This window comes from Neophocaena asiaeorientalis, unplaced genomic scaffold (genome assembly GCF_003031525.2).
Source record: "Neophocaena asiaeorientalis asiaeorientalis breed wild unplaced genomic scaffold, Neophocaena_asiaeorientalis_V1.1 scaffold134, whole genome shotgun sequence".
Taxonomy (NCBI): Eukaryota; Metazoa; Chordata; class Mammalia; order Artiodactyla; family Phocoenidae; genus Neophocaena; species Neophocaena asiaeorientalis.
This window is the reverse complement of record NW_020185339.1, coordinates 21,961,889-21,979,784: the sequence shown is the minus strand read 5'-3', so window position 1 is coordinate 21,979,784 and position 17,896 is coordinate 21,961,889. Positions and strand designations below refer to the sequence as shown.

The 17,896-nt window shown below is 42.7% G+C and overlaps 1 protein-coding gene across 1 annotated transcript in view; it reads right to left on the bottom strand.

Annotated features, from left to right (window-relative positions):
• Nucleotides 1–17,896, bottom strand: part of LRIG3 (leucine rich repeats and immunoglobulin like domains 3) — a 46,301-nt gene that overhangs the window by 21,976 nt on the left and 6,429 nt on the right. The window lies entirely within an intron of this gene.

The following is a 17,896-nucleotide window of genomic DNA, read 5'->3' as shown; positions in this document are numbered from 1 at the left end:
TAATCCTGAAACACCCCCCTCTCATCTCCTTCCCTCTCCCTCCAGTCCACAGCCACTGCCGCCCATCAAATTCTGCATCTGGTTTTGGTCCCCAGGTTGTCTGGGGCTAGCTAGTACAGCTATGCTTACATTTAACAACAAGAAGGGACAGCGATAGGTTTTTGCAATAAATGGAGCAAACTGGTTTCTGGTGGGAGGGAGAGGGAGACCCACAGGTGTCTATCATGTTGCTCAAATAAGGCTACAAGTTAGATAACGGGCCATACAATCTTCGGTTTGTGTATTCGTTTGTTTATAAGGTAATTATGAACAAGGTATTAAAACTGCCAATTACTTGAGTGACGAATAAAATTTTCCTTGCAGTTCAAGTCTGCTCCAGCCGAAGCCAGCCATTTCCTGAGCTGCACACCTCCTAAATTGCAGCGTGAAAGTGCTCAGTTATAAATGGAGCCTGTACAGTGCGTCTTTGTCAGCACTGCTTCCTAGCACAAAAATCCCTTACAACTGCCAGGATAATGGTCCCTGTATCACAAAATTTTAACTCTGTTCTAATGGAACTGAATTAAATCCAAACACCAGTTTCATATGAGCTCTCAGACTAACTGGCAAATAACCACCTAATAGGTACGAGTTTAAAATAAAAGAAAAAAAAACTTGCTTTATGTCAAACAAGAAGGGCTTAAAAAAAGACAAGTACCTTAAAAAACTAGATTAAAAAATCTTTTTAATCACCTAAAACCCTCAAAATAAACATACTTCATAATAGAGTGGGTCACAAGGAACCACTTCTAGGAGACAAAGATTCAATTCAACTCCAGCTTCAATTTTTCTCCAAATACGGATAAATGCCAAAATTGATGAACATATTAAAGCACTGCAGTTGATTAATAGTTTTGGCAGGAAATGTGCAAGGCTTCAACAAAAAACAACACAAAACAAACTATCTTTTTCCATTACTTAAGTTAATGTGGAAATGTCATCTTTCCATTGTTCAAAAATCTGTACTCTGAGCATAGGAAGACGTTTCAGCCTTGTGCAAATCCATCTTAACGACCACGAATATTTTGGTCATCTATGTTTGTTGATAGTACAAGGCGTTCCATGGTCAAATCATTGCTGAGGTCAAGTATAACCAGTCCCTTATAGACAAACACAGACTTGGGGGCCTGGTCAGCTGGAATGCAGATGGTTCCCTCAGGGTTCTCAGAGGCTATGGGAATAACAGAAGGCCCAGGTATGTCAGCCTTGGCTTCTCAGGCCCAACAATCATGGTTTCACTTCGTCGCTAATTTCACCTTTCAGCCTTTGCCAAATACCTTTAAGCAGAAGCAAACCCGACTTATGCTATTTGCAGGATGATATTTGCTCTGAGGGTCTTGAAGATCTGACAACGAACAAGACGGATATGGTCCCTGAACTCACAGCACTGAAATTCTAGTGGGGGAGAACAGGCAGGCAAAAGGGAGTGGACACCAGAGGGATAAGTGGAAGAAGAAAGGACAGTCTCCTAAAAAGTGATGGGAGGGGTGTGGGCGTCAGCAAAACTTTCCGTGGCAAGGAGGAGTCTAGAGTTCCAGGCAGAAGCAAGTGAGACCAAGGCAAGGCTTCTTTCCCTTGAGGAAATGAGTGGAAACTGGAGAAAGAGGAAGTTGACGAGTGAGGTGCTGGGAGGAGAAGAGAGTAGGTCAAGTGGGACCCTGTAAACCATGTTAGGCATTTGGCCTTTGTCTCAAGATCAAGTAGAGGGAGGAGGACAGAGGATTTCGAACGGCGGGGTGACAATATTCGATGTACATTTTGAAAAGACTTCTCTGGCAGCAGTGGGGACAAAGACTGGGTGGGGGACAGGCAAGAGGAAGTACAGAGGACAGAGGAGGGATGGAGGGGCAATGGCGACGGTCTGCCTGGACACCCGTTTTGGGGGTGAAGCACCGTTCTTCCTCTGGTTTCCAGGGCACAGGCCGTGCTTTCCCCCTCCCCTGACATACAGGCTCAGGTTTCCAGCTTTGCAGCCTCTGGACACTGGGACCCAGTTCAGCACTACTGGAGTTCCCATCCACACTACTCACTACCCCTGTGTTCTGTCTGCTTGTACGAGAGGCCCTCTAAAGCAGGGGGTCCCCTTTTGCTCAGGTGTGAGATGCTACTGACCAGAATAGCCCAGTTCTGGCATTTTCAGGTCTGTAATCACTAGGAACATGGACAAATGTGTTATTCTTATATATAAGAAATGTGTGCATTTGTTCTGATACTCGGAACACCCGCAATTAATGTAAACCCGGACTAGATTAATAACAGTAAAATATAATCTATGAGGTTATTGACCGCTTGGTACGATGATGATTGGTTCTTTTTGACTCACGGTGATCTCCAGAAAGCATGAGAGTCTCAAAAGAACTTTATGCACACCTAAGTGGATATAAATGGTATGAGTTTATTTCTGGAGTCAGAGAAGAGAGTCCCAGAGTGGAATATTCTTTGTGAGGAACCAGAATATCAGGTTTTGTCACACTGGAATTCCTGAAACCAATTAAAGTGTAGCTTCTTGGTGAATAAGAAATATCTGTCAATAGTTTCAGGTGTCTCCTACCTACTGCACAACATAAAGGCAGCTGAAGGCTTTGCAGCTCGATGTGTAAAGACGTGCAAACTTGGCTATTTAGAGAAGGTATGCATGTGTGGCATTTTCCTTTTAGAGAGGGCATGTGCAGTGAAATTTAATCTGAAACCATTTTTTTTAACATGTTGCAATGCCCCCCTTTCTTAGAATGCATTACTCCGACCACATCCCTGAAATCCAATTCAGTTACTGCAGCCAAAAAATTGCTGAATCCATGGTCACTCCACACAACCATAGAGCAAGTACATTAACTCTATTGACTGGGACAGTTGGCCTGGCCCCAAGGAAATACTGATTGCTATATGTAACTTGTAAGCAACTGGTTTAACACCACTTATAAAGGTATTACAAGCTGTTAAAGAAAACACGACATTTTGCAAACACATTAAAGATCACTTATATTTCCAACAATAACTCCTCTCCCCTCCCTACCCCCCTCCCCACCAAAAAAAAGCTTCCTTGAAAACTACCTTGGCTGGAATAACTAACACCCCATAATATTAGGCTTCTTTTAGCGGAGAGACTTAGCAAGCAAAGAACCTCTCCCATGCAGATAAAAATAAACTGTCTCTGCTCATCTTTTTTTTTTTTTTCTAAAAAGATAATTAAGAAGTTTCATTAAAAGAACACATGTTTAGACTGGTCCACTGCTCCTGTGGCATCTAAGGATAAAAGCCAACTGAGGAAGCTTTTGCAAGAGAAAGATTCTTGATGAAGAAGCAGTGATATTAAGCAGCAAAGGAGCCACCGTAGGAGCAAAGAATCCATTCTTTCAGCTAAATGTCAGGTCAACATAAAATATAATTATCGGGCTTCCCTGGTGGCGCAGTGGTTGAGAGTCCGCCTGCCGATGCAGGGGACACGGGTTCGTGCCCCGTTCTGGGAAGATCCCACATGCCACGTAGCAGCTAGGCCTGTGAGCCATGGCCGCTGAGCCTGCAAGTCTGGAGCCTGTGCTCCGCAATGGGAGAGGCCACAACAGTGAGAGGCCCGTGTACCCCAAAAAAAAAAAAAAAAAAAAAAAAAAAATTATCTTTTGGACTGTGAACATGATAAAGTTGCCCACAATGTTTTAAAACAGAGATCTTCAATAATCAGGGCCCTAGTTATGTGCCAATTATAATACATGTAAGCTTGAAAAAAGAAATATAAGTTGGAAACTCATTTACACCACATAAAAAACCTTTTTTGATTCCCAAATATAAATTCTATTTAGTCTATTTATTCTATTTTATGTAAACAGAAATTTAAGGGCAGGTCCTAGAAGACAACAGAATCCTAAACAAGACACTTACTCAATCATTATTTTATTCTGAAATAATTGAAGTATATACAGTAAAAATTAACTCTACTTTCGTTTAGTAAAATTAAAAAAAATTTCCCTACCTCTCTTTTGAGGCAGGGTCTTCCACAGCCATTTTCACAGGTCAAACCACTGCTATGGTTAAGCTGTGAATTTGAGTCTCCCCATAAGTTTGTGATTTACTTGTGATTGAAGAAAATCTCTGATTCATATTTGGTTCCCAAAACTCAGGATTAAGTGAATGGATTCAAGATTCTGAAGTGACCAAATAGTCTTAATTAGTCCTGAAACTCTAGATCAAGCTTTAGATTGACCCATAAGGATGTACCTCAACTGTGGTTCAAGATGCATACATCCATCAGAAAGTGGTATGACCACCACAGCTGCCAGCCAGAAAAAGTAAACATAAAACTGGGATTCCATACATCAATCAACCTGTCAAAAGTAGGATCGCTTTGAAGCAGCAGTTCATACCACAGCTCCCCAGCAAGTAGATTTTGATTCTGTTCCCAGTTGTAGGTCTTGATCTACCATACTTTGTAAACCTTGATTTTCTCACTGTCAATGGGAGGAAATGGAAGGAAATGTCCTCTTCCAGCTCTAAGGAGTTGTGGATTTGGATGACAATTCAGCAAATGACCAGATTTGCTACAGAGGCTTCACATAATCATCTTATAAAACTGTAGCCTCTTACAGATCCTGGCCTCACTTTTGGGGGATTTCTTTCCTAGGGGAGTCCCAATGCCTGGCTGCCCAGTCTTCCTTGGTTTACGACCTCATTTTCCTGGGGCATATCCTCCATGAGCTTTCTAAGAAACCATCTGTAGAGGTACTTTTTTTTTCATACTTGGAAATGTCTTCATGGGATTGACAGTTGGGCGTGTACCGAGCTGAGATTAGAAACCATGTTCCTTAGGGTTTTGAAGACTGTTTTACCCTATCACAACACTCAAGGATGTAAGTTTGAGGAGCCAGAGGCCATTCTGCTTCTCAACTCCAGTGTTTCTTAAATTGCAACAGGCACCAGAACTGGGAGTGGGGGGCTTCTTGGAGCACAGATTGTTGAGCCCCACACTCGGGGTTTCCGTTTCGGTAGGCCTGGGTGTGACCTGAGAATCTGCATTTCTACCAAGTTCCCAGATGCTGCTGATGCTGTGAGGCTCACACTGGCGAGGGGAGAACCACTATTTATCCTTACAGGTGACCTGCTTTGTATTTGATCTTTCCTCCTCTCAGAGCTTCTCTTTAACCCTGATGTTCTAAAAGAGCACAGTAATGTCCCTCAGTGTAGGTTTTTTTTTTTTTTTCCATTTGCTGGCACTCAGTAGGGTCTTTCAACCTAGAGATGTGTGTTCCGTGGTCTGGGAAATTTTTTTGCCTCTTTGATAATTTCCTCTTTTCTATTTCCACAGATGTCTCTTCATGGAATTCCAATTAGATTTGCAAGTTGATCCTCTAATTTTCTTATTTTTCCTCTCCAGTTTTCCATCTTTTTATCTTTTGGTTCTTTCTGAGAGCTTTTCAACTGTCTTCCAACACTTCTATTACCTTTTTAAAATGTCTGTTATATAAATATATATATATATTTTTTTGTTATGGTTGTTTTGGCTGTGTTGGGTCTTCGTTGCTGCGCGCGGGCTATTCTCTAGTTGCAGCGAGCGGGGGCTGGGCTACTCTTCGTTGTGGTGCACGGGCTTCTCATTGCAGTCGCTTCTCTTGCTGTGAAGCACGGGCTCTAGGCGTGCGGGCTCAGTAGTTGTAGTGCACGGGCTTAGTTGCTCCGCGGCATGTGGGATCTTCCCGGACCAGGGCTCGAACCCCTGTCCCTTGCACCATCAGGCGGATTCTTAACCACTGCGCCACCAGGGAAGTCCCTGTTATTATATTTTTAACTTTTAAGGGTCCATTTCTTAAATATTCCTTTTATTATTATTATTTACTACTCTTTTCTTATTTTGTGGATATAACATCTCTCTTCTCTCTGGAGATACTAAGTTGTTTCGAAGTTCCCTTCTCCTTCCATTGTCTCTGGTTCCCTCTTCCTATGTATTTTGGACTCTGACTTTATTCTTACAAACCCTTTCAAGAGACAGTGATCACTGGCTATCCACTCATATTTAGTAAAAAGCGGCCCTGGAAAGCTTGCTGAGGGCTGTGAGGCAAGGACTTGCTGACTGGTGAGTCTCACCACAGGTGGTCTGTTTCATGATGGATCCACATGCATCTGTCTAATTGCTCAGATCCTCCAACCTCCAGGCTGGTGGGGATAAGCTTGACTGCTAGTATCTGGGAAGGTGAACAGGAACATAAGCTGAGGGGAGGACTGTCATCCTCATATTCAGATCAGACTTAATTTCCCTGACTGCAGAAGATGCTCCCCTCAATCCCCACCCCTTGCCCAAGCTGGGCCTGTGCCCCAAATTCCAGAGACCTCGTTTCAACTCTCTAGAGAGTAAACTTCTAGTTTTCTGCCTCCATCAAGGGAGGGTTGGTCACTGGGCCTTAAGTTTTGGAGGGGGAACCTGGAGGTCTGCCTCTTATAAAAGAGTTTTCACCAATCCCCCATTTTCAGTCCTACTCTGCATCCCTATCTTTACCGACTTTGAATTCCTGAAGCATCCCGAGCTTCTGCAGCAAAAAAGCGTTTGCTTCTTTTGGGATTCACTCCACTCTCTCTAAATCATTTACAACTTGGGTGCAGGATTGAAAGATTTTAATGAAATCTTTCATTTGGACTGTCTCCCCTCCTGTTTTCTCTCTGTTCCTGTCTGTGTACACTTTAGTCCTTTCTTTTCATTTTAAGGGGGTTCTGGGATGGAGCAGAGGGAAACAAATGTGCTCAGTCCACCGTGCCTTACAGGACGTCTTTAATGGGAATCTGATCAGTGAATAAGACCAATTCTTCTCTAAAAACCTTCCCTCACAAGTTATTGTAATTTTTTAAATTGAAATATCATTCAACTTAGTCTAACAAAAAATTAGCCTATGTAAATTTTACCTTAAGATGACACTATGAACCAGAAAACATGGCATCATTATTCTGAACCTCAGATTAATAAACAGTTCTCATACGGGGGATTAATCCTGTATGAACACATCAGGCTAAATTAATGTCATTTTATTTTTCTGATATGGTCCACAGACCAATGGGCTAGGAACATCACAAACACAGAATGTCTTGATCTCACCAAGTACTTAACTTGTCCTTGTGAATAAGACACAGAACATGCGGTGGTGATGATCACACAGACAAGTGAGTTTGCATCCCTAGTCTTTATTCAGAGACTGGCATGGACCTTTAGGGAAGATGCTAAGTGGTCTGCTACTGAGGCTACCTGTGGCCTTGTGCTGTCAACGTTTGTACGAATATGAACAGAGATGTGAATAATCAAGTGCAACTCATCCATTAGATGATATGACCCCAAACCTCTCAATACACTAAAATGATGGTCTAGAAGCAACTAGAGAAATTAAGCTGGGGAAAGGCAGTGTTTTGAATTTTTAATCAATCATTTAAAAAAGGCCTATTTGGAAGCAATTCTTGCGAGAATGACAATAGACTCGGCTGACCGCAACTTGGTATGTGCCAATAATACAACATGGTCCTTAAAAAGCTAACATGATGTTATGCTTCATTAACATCCCATATTCTGGTCAAGAGACACAGTCCGCCAGGTTCTGCATTAGACCCCATCTCAATATCTTGCTCTGGGCACTGGAGTTTAGTGTCATGCTAAAGGACAAGTGTGACAGGAGGACTTTCAGAGTCTAGACCTGCATTGCCCAGCATAATAGCCACCGGCCACATGTGGCTCTTTAAATTTAAATGAAATTTAAAAGTTAATTCCTCCATCACACCAGCCACATTTCACGTGTTCAATCCCCATGTGTCCAGCGGCTACCTCAGCGGACTGCACACATTTCCATTATCGCAGAAAGCTCTACTGGACCGCACTGGTCTAGACCCCACATCGTATAGAAAATGGGAACTGGAACTTGAGCCAGGAGAAGAGAAAGCTTTAAGAAGACCTTACAGGTTAAGACTTGTCAGTATTATGTTACGTTGCGGAAAATAGACTGAAGTTGTTCTCCCCGGTGCACAGACCTAGGACAATAGGCAGAAACTACAGAAAGGCAGAGCCCAGCTTAACAAATAAAGAGTCCCAGCAATTAGAACTATTCCAAATGGAACAGCTCCTCACCCAGGAGTGAGCTTTTGTCCCCGGAAGGGCTCAAGGGGAGGTTGCATAACCTCTCTTCCAGAGAGCTCTCTTCAGTGAGAAATGCCTCTTCCAACTCAAAGTTACAAGGATTGCATGCAGACACTCAAAACTAACATGACGTGGGCTCTGACCAGTTATATAATATAGTAAACCATTTCTAATTCCCTTCACCCTTTTCTTGATACTTGTATGAGGACAGAGGTGAGGAAGTGAAAGCAAGACTGACAGGACGAGGAGAATAAGAGGAAAGAGGGATTTATACGATGAACTGATGAGTGTCCTGACTCTGTAAACATGCCTTCATCTTTAAAGAGTACTGCCCTCTATTCCCAGGCCAATACCTTATGCAGGATGACATGGCCATTGGTGATGAAGTACAAAAGCATCTTATTTTTTTCCAAAAAAATTATGCTCGTTTTGATTCTAACTCCGTACGTTCGTTTTGTTATAAAAAAGTTAAAATGGCTTGTACATTGTAAAACTGACAGTCCCAGAATGTATACCATGTTTATCCTGTGCTGAACGGTACTTGCAGTGAATATTACCTTAATATTTCATGCTGCCTTCAGCCTCACTCTAGAGACTGCTCTATCTACCAGCTAAAGCTTTCTGGAGAGGAAGGGAGACAGCCAGGCCGGTGACTTTAAGTGCTAGAAAGGACGTGCTAATATTTATAACTGTCTTTTCTTTCATGTTTTGAATTTAGTACTTAAGCAACTTGCAGCCAGACAGAGAAGGGGAGGTGCTGGTTAGAGCCCTGTTTCATTGTTCTGGTCTCTCTAACCAACAACTAGATCCCATACCTCTAGGCTGTGGAGGACAGCACAGACAGTAAAAGGAGAGAAGGAGGAAAAGTAACTAGGCCAGGACAGAGACACATGTTGAATCTTGCCTCCCAGTCATGGAAAACAATGGCTATAACGTTATTGTTTTGTCCGGTCTTGGAAGCACAAGCCTCACAAGCAGAGAGGTCTCCAGCAGGAGCTGTATTTGATACTTCAAAGCAGCCAACAAAAGGCTAACGTGAAGTTGAGGGAAAGGATGAGAAAATGCTGTAGGTTCAGGATAAACACTGGTAAAACAGGAGTTCTTGTGGCAAGTTATACTGGAAGGTCAAGTTCAAGGGACTGTGGGTCAATTTTATGGGCTCCAAGAGCCATCATTGAAGAAAGGTGCCCAATTGGGTCACCAAGTCAAATCTAAGAATGTTGCCACCTTGGAACAAAGTTTTATTAATGAAAATAATTTTAAGTGTGTACAGAGAGGCAGGAACAAAATGGTTAACTGACTAGTCTCTTTTGCAATTAACTATGTATTAATTTGGACTGGGAAACTGACTCAGTCATTCATTTAGCCAAACATGGACTGAGTGGCCACCATATGCCAGGCGCTGAGTTACCCGACAGAGTTACAACGGGGACAAAAACAGACGTGATCTCAGCTTTTATAAAGTTTCATTCTGGTGGTGGGAGTGGACATTAAAGAATCACAAATATACAACTGAAAATGGGATTGCGTTTATGACAACAACATAGACATTGTAAATAAATGAGATATGAAAATGTGTAAGTCTAGCTTAGCAAAAGCTGGGGGAGGGTGAGTATTTCTAGGCAAAGGGACTTGAGGCAGGAACAAGCTGGCACATTCCTAGAAACGAGGAATGTTAGAAGGCTAACAGGAAAAGAGGACTAGGTCACGCAGAGAATTGTCTACCTTGAGAAGGATTTTTGCTCCTGATCTAAGAGCAATGGGAAATTCTTGAAGGGTTTAAAGAGCCATGACACGATCACAAATTTATGTTTCAAATACAGCCACTGTAACTTGAGAATACAAAAACCTAGCAGATGTGTCCTTTGGGGACCAGTTTATGATTAAATGTGAAGGTAAACTTAGAGAGTATTACACATACGGCTCTGTGTACAGTGAGCTCTCTTATGTGCAAATCACATACACACATTTTAAAATCCAGTAAAAGATTACAACTTATCATATTAAGGTGTTTACGTGTTTGTTCTGTAAGACATGGGCTTCATGAGCTTAGTGCTATTAAACACAGTAATGTCTGGCTTGCTTGTCCTGGTGAAGGTGGTGGCCCTCGAATGCAATGTCCTTCACATATGAAGACACTAGTCCATTATCCTCATCTGTAGGGCACACAGTTGGGGATGTATTTTTCAGTTAAGGTGGTCAAATTCCTTGGGCTCGTCTACACCCACATGTGGGTAAAGATGAGATACAGTTTGTGTCCACTTCATCAGAACCCTGATTCCCCAGAAACTGAAGTTCTCATTTTGAGTGAAGTGTCTCCCTAATTCCCTTAATTGACATGATACACTGGTGACTGCTTTTCAAATACTGATTTATATAGGCTTTGGTTTAAAAAAAAAACCTTTGTTTTTACCTTTGAGCTTTACCTCACGGTTATAAAATTACTTAGCTATACCATCACTGAGAACATATAAAAATGCTTGCCTTTCCCACATGCAGCTTTATTTCTGAGCTGTGAGCTATTAAAATAACAATGTATTTTCGAAGTTATAAGCAGAATTTGGTGAATCATTTAAATAAATTCTGTGCCAAGCTACCAGGCAATAGCCTCTTAAGTCTCCCAAACTGATTTTTCATTAGTCTGATTTGGGGACTGCAATGAGAATGCATGCTTCTGGATGGAATTCCCACTTGACATGGTGCCGGGTTCAGTACACAGTTAACAGAACACTGCAGATCTGACTTCTAGTCATTAGTTCAACTCTACTCCTTTCAGCATACAGAAGCCCACGCTCACGTGACTCCCACGCAATGGTCAATTTCCTTTTGTGGGAAAAGGAGGTGTGGCCCTAACATACAGCAAGGCTCAGAGCAGAGAACAGTTCTAAAGGTGGATGGATAACAGGTATTTGGCAAGGCATAACTGTTAATTATCAAAGTCACATTACTGAGTGGTCTATGGCACTTGACTTTGAATATGAGCACTGTTTAATGACTACTTGAGAAAAAGGAGAGAAGCAGATTTGGTGCTTAATTGAAATGTAGCTATTTCATTCCTCTGCTTAAGAAAAAAGTCAATTACTCCCCCAAAACCTGTAAAACACCTAAGCTGATCCCTGTCAGTGTAACCAAGTCTCCTTCCCAGTCTAGACCTCACTCACCCTCTCACTCTACACACATTGAAAGGACAGCCCTCCTCTGCTTCTCTCTATTATCCAGGGCATCTCCTCCTTGGAGTATCTCTTTATTCCTTATTGTCTGTCTGCCCATTATATTTATTCAAAGCCCCTGGGAGGCAGAGGCCGGGTGCTATTTTTCTTTGTTCTCCAGCACTCAGCACATAGTAGGTGGTATTCTGGGGGCACTTTAAACAGCTCCAAATCCACCTTATAGTTATATAAACCCTCAGGTTAGAAACGGTGTTCATTTATTAATTATAATTGGGTGCTCACTGATTTTTTTGGAACTATTTGAAGAGAGCAAAAGTTTTCCTGATAACTCACCCCAAATGCCAAGTTCTTCCTCCCTCCCTCATCTATTGCTACCAGGATAATGTTTCTAAATCCTGCTCTCCTCCGGTGACCCTCCTGTTCGAGAATCCACTGTGTGCCCCCCCACACCCCACCCCAGTCTCTGTGCCTTCCCCCAGCCCACTGCAACTGTATCAGCAGCAGCTGTGGTCGCTCACGCCATCCGGAGCCCTTTCATGTACAATATGCCATTTGATCCTTCACCGGAACCATATGAGATAGACGGGCAGACATCTTACACTGTTCCTACAGATAAACAAAGCAGAGTTCATTAGCTCTGCCTGAGGTCAGACAGGTCATTAGCGTGAAACAAGACAAAAACCTGGGGGGGGCCCCATTTCCAGCTCAGGTCTCTCTACTTCCGCACAAGGGCCCGAGATCTCTCATCTGCTCAGATATTTAATGAGAACCTCTTATGTGCCAGAGACTGGACTGGGCTCCTGAGGCGACAGAGAGCTCAGTAAGACACGAGTCCAACCCTGGAGTGAGAGGTATGACAAACGCCATGGGAGAACCACAGGTACTGCGCTTGTAGGAATTTCAAAACTGAAGAAAGAAAAAGAAAGGTCACCGCCCTTCTCCAAATTCTACAATGACTACTGTTCATGCTACAGGAATTGCTAAGACTCCCTACTACCCAGGATTGTTCTCCATAGCATATAAATCAGATCAGACCTCTGATGGAAGGCAGGACTCTCACCCCCAAAGCATCTCCCATGCAGGAGGACACATGATGTGATGGTGCCACATCTCAGGCACTCAGGTTGTAAAGCCGGTGGAGGGGGGAAGATCATCTATCATTGATACACCCCTGAAAAACCCTTAAAACAGCAGCAAAGGTATTTTATGCACACGTGTGTTCTCTCTCTCTCTCTCTCAATGATTCCTGTAGGGCCAGTTTTTCCTTTGGTGTTAGGACAGATCGATTTCATGTTTTGTTGTTGTCGTTGTTTTGTAGTTTGAATTTTTAGTTCAGGACCTGATGAAGTAGTTCCCATGCACACTGGGCACAGGGGCTAGGAAATATATCTATCTCTGAAGACTAGTCATTCTCAGTCGTCTGAGTTATACAAACTTCAAAAGGCAAATGGGAAAGGGGGCTTTTATTTCCTGCATACTTTCACTTCACACACACTCCAGGGCATGCGCTCGCTGGGTAGAGTGGTGAGCTAAATCCTTTTGCTACTTAAATTACTTCTCTTGTGTTCTTCCTTTCTTTCTTTTAATTATTAGCATTGCTGTTGCTATAATTTTTTATTTTGTTTATTGCCAAGCATGCACAGCTGAACACAGGTTAAGACACAGGTGGGCATTTTCTCCACTGTAAATGTTTAGCCTCTTCTATAGGCTAAGTCTCTAGGAGGAGATCTGTCTGAATCATGTTAAATGCATGTGGTTGTTCCACAAGTATTCCTTAATTCAATTCATATACTAATTAAGCACCGACTGTATGCCATATAACCTGCATTAAGTACTAGGGAAAACAAGAGTCAGCCCCAGAGGCCTCATAGTCAGGGGAGAAAAACATGAACAGAGTTATCTCATGGCCATGTAGCAGTTGGATATACAAGGCAAGATGGGCCTGGACAGGGCAGGGGAGGCTTACGGAGATGACCCCCACCCCCAGGATGCTCCTCATGACTCCCTCCCTCACCTGCAGACCTTAACTCAAGTGCCACATTCCCAGTGGGCCCCTCCCCTCAGCCCCATTTAAAACTGTAAACTGCTCCCCCTCTTCCACCACACATACTCCTATAACTCCTCTCTCCCTAGCACTTATTCCTTCTGATCACATCTCTCTCTTTTTTTTTGGGGGGGGGGGGAGCTGTGTCAGGTCTTTAGTTGCGGCATGCGGGATTTTTTTTTTTTTTTGCGGTACGCGGGCCTCTCACTGTTGTGGCCTCTCCCGTCGCGGAGCACAGGCTCCGGACGCGCAGGCTCAGCGGCCATGGCTCACGGGCCCAGCCGCTCCGCGGCATGTGGGATCTTCCCGGACCGGGGCACGAACCCGTGTCCCCTGCATCGGCAGGTGGACTCTCAACCACTGCGCCACCAGGGAAGCCCAGTTGCGGCACGCGGGATCTTCACTGCAGTGCACAGGCTTCTCTCTAGTTGTGGTGCACGGGCTCCAGAGCACGTGGGCTCTGTAGTTTGCGGCACGCGGGCTCCTACAGTTGAGGCGCACGGGCTTAGCTGCCCCACAGCATGTGGGATCTTAGTTCCCCGACCAGGGATCAAACCTGCGTCTCCTGCATTGGAAGGCGGATTCTTAACCACTGGACCACTGGAGAAGTCCCATCTCTTATTTATTTTACTCTCCGTCTTTTTCCTTCCATGAGAAGATCAGCTCCACGAAGGCAGGGATTCTGTCTGTTTTGTTCACTGTTGAACTTTGGCCTTAGAATAGCACCGAACACATAGCAGGATTTGGTAAGTCTTCAAAAAGCAGCATTCCTGACCATCCTAAAGGGCAGCCGACCGAGCTCTCCATCCCTTCGCCCTCCTTTCTTTTCCTTCACAGCCATTATCAAGAACTGAAGTCACCTTTTCTTTTAAAGTTTGTTTACTTATTTTTCTCTCACCCCTCACACGGACAGAAGCTTCACAGTAAGAGGGAGTTTTTTGTCTGCTTTGTTCATTGTGGTGTCCCCAGCACTCTAAACAGAACCTGGCACTGTTTGTTTCTTTGATAAATTTTCGTTGAATGAATGACCGTCATCCCCATGCCTGTGGCTCATGTCCACTGACCACTCAGCTTACGCCAGGCAGGTTTCACTGCATTCTCTCTCCCAATCCTCACAACAACCTGATGAGGTGTGTGCTTTTATTATTCTTGTTTTATAGAGTAGGAAGCACAGACAGACTGTACCTTGCCCAAGGGCACAAAATACCAAAGAGAAGAGCCAGCTATTAATGGCAAGGCATCCAACTTGAGCTTTGCTTTTAATCACTGTTCTACTGACTCGACAGAAGCCGCACTATGGGACAAGAGGCCACCATCGCATCAGGTCTACTGTGGTGGATTCCTCATTATCTGGCCCCTCTAAGCCCCCTCCTGCCACTGCCAGGCCATTCTCCACACTAGAGCCAGAATGACATTTTCCAATAGCAAAACTAACCACCTCACTCTGCTTTAAATCACTTCAATGGCAGTGGCGCATACCTGTTGGGGTCCCACCGGCAAAAGTGATCAGTATTTGTAATAACCTCTCTAGAAGGATGACACTGTCATCTCTGAAAAAATGACAGGTTATGAAGAAAAGGATGGACTTGGGAGAAATGCTCTACCTTCGAGATAATAATGAAAAAAGGCTTATCTGGTTATGACAACTTGGCCTCTTCAGTAACTCAGAAATATGTATGTAATATCTGATCAGAATCTCAAGTAGATGTGTTAAAATGGATTTACTTGGGCCCCACCCAACCACATTAATTCAGAATCTCTAGGGATGGGGTCAGGAAATCTACATTTTCACCAGTAATCTAGGTCTCCCTTTGAAATTCCTTCATGTAAACCTTTTCGAGTCTAAGATACCAGCCAAAGCACCTGCATATTGGAAGATACCATATAAACGATCAGTGTCAAGACAAGACCCCAACTAGCTCTATTTTATGACTAATAAGGCCTCTTGTTCAACAGTAACGTTACATAACTTATGGATTCAAACCTGCCCTAACTCAGGTTACAGGTTTCAAAAATGTCCAAAGTTGGGCAGCTCGTGCAACATACAAGAAGCCAGAACTATCACATCCGGTAAAATCAACTCGCTTATGCCAGGTCAACGGTTTTAGTATAAGATATGCTCATTCCAAAGATTATTCCACTTCTTCCCTTAAAATATACCATCCTGCCAAGTGTGGCTAGGAAATTAAGAAAAATAAACACAAAATACAAACCATGTTTTGCCCACAGCATGCCAGTTGACTTCTGAGCTACTGCTGTGTGGGATTCAAAGGAAAGCAAGTCTATTCAGGTCTTTTACCTCCTGAAAATTCCCATGGTCAGAGATGAGCTTTGTTAGTGGGGAAGTTGAATGCTCATCCAACCTTCATTCCAAGATGCTGGCATTCTACCAGGCTTCCCTGACATTATCAGAACTGGTCCCTAAGTGAATTCATCTCTGGCCATGGGTGACAACTGACCCAATATTAGTTGTTGGCTCCTGCAGCTGAGAGAAGAGGAAGGTCTTACCAGGTACAGTCTTCCCTGCATCCAGGCCGTCCAGCTGGCAGAGGCCCTCACCGCACAGAGCAGCAACGGTATAAGAAAGAAATCTTGACAGAAGTCAGATAGTCTTGGGAACTACTTGGAAAGATATGGGATTTAATTGTGGTGCTATAGCAAATTTCTAATCTGAGCCATGTTATGTGGTTTAACATTTTTTTTTTTTTGAAATTTCAGAAATGTATTTAAGTACTGACTTTTGGCTCTGGTTATTTTCAAGTGCTTCTATATAAACAAAAACAGTCTACCCTACGGAAATTAACAGTGCTTTAGAAACAATGACTATGTATTACGAAATCCAAAGAAGCCTACAGAAGAAACAAAACATTTACAGAAAAGAACAGCCAGAGAAGTAAAATTTTCAAGATATTTTACAGATATAAAAACAATGTTTACTATGCACATGGAATTAGCAGGCCCGTGACATAAATTACTCTTTGGAGAGTCTATGTGATCTAGGCAATAAATAGGATCTATCATTATATAAGAGGAACAAAGCAATCCCTGGTTAGACGTACTACGACAAATTAAGGGGAAGAAAGTGAGATTATTCGAGTTCAGTAAAGTTTATTCAGCACTCACTAAAGTGAAACACAAACAAAAATATGGAGAAGAGTTCAGATGTTGAAGGTTTCTAGTTTTCTAATTACAAACTACGTAAAAATCACTAGGTTATTTACTTCTCATCAAACTTTCTAATTTCCTTACAAGTTCTTACGCTTTCACCTCTATACCATGCCAAAGAGAAGATTGTTTTCCTCATCCCACCCAGATTCCCAAACTCTACCGCAGACCCTCTCAGCCATGAATCATGCAGTGACCCTCAAGACCCCCTGAACATGCTGACAGTATCTGCCAATACACAGGACAAGGACAGCAGGGCAAGGAAGTGGCATTCCCTGGGATTTAAATAGGCCCCAGTGGTCAAATGAGAATAGCTAAAGATGTCAAGGATACCAAAAGCAGTATTCCATTCAGACTCCAAAATTTTAAGCAATTGGAAAAGCCAAAACAGGTATTAATGCTAGCATAAAAACCTTTTTTAAATTCAGTGTTTATTTGTCAAATACCAACTGCTTTTTCTTTTATTCCTTTCTGTTTCTGATCTTTGGAAAAACCCCATCAGTATCAAATGTCACTTAGTTCTCATTCAAACAGAGGAAAGCAGACACAGCGGCTGTACCCATGACTTAGCTGACCTGGGCCCTCAGTAAAAACAAACCTCTATAAATCACCAGATGTAAGCAATCGGGTAGTGATCACTGTAATTAATTGAACAGATTTCCTGAAATTTACTGTACAATTTCAACCCTCCTAACACCTTTCCCAGATACAACTAACAACGGTGCTTTTTTTCTTAAGCTGTTTGACAGAGGAAAACATTTTAAACTTCAGTGGCTTAAATATATTTTTTAATTACTCAAGATTAAGGTGGTAGACTATTTAATTTTAGAAATCAAACCACGCTCATTCTAAATGCTGTCTTAGGCCCAAAGTTAACATTATTCCAAAACATCTCCACTGCATGAATATAAACACGAGATCTGCCTTAATAATACACAAAATTTAAGACAATTTTACTCTTATCTGAAAACTCAGAACTGCAAAATAACATGCAATGATATTTCTAACTTCAATGACCTATTAATTTTAACTGTATCAAGTCGATATTTTGATTTGATGTTTCTGGACCTTGATTTCCACTGCAGGTGCCCCACTTAAAAGAGGATAAAAGATACCTCAGTGCTTCATTACCGACTCCATTTCTCCTCCCAAAATAACTCCGATCGTTCTCCACTAGGAACTATGTAATACCGAATCCACAGATCCCATGCAGACCATTGAGTGATAACCAGAATTTAAGTCCTAGTCACCATAATTAAATACATGTCCCTATGGGGTGAAGGCGGCTTCTCTGAGTCTTGAAGGCCACAGCAGCAATAACAGCATCGTGTTAAGTGTTCTTGTTACAATGATACTTAAAATTTAGGAGCGCGCGCGCACGCA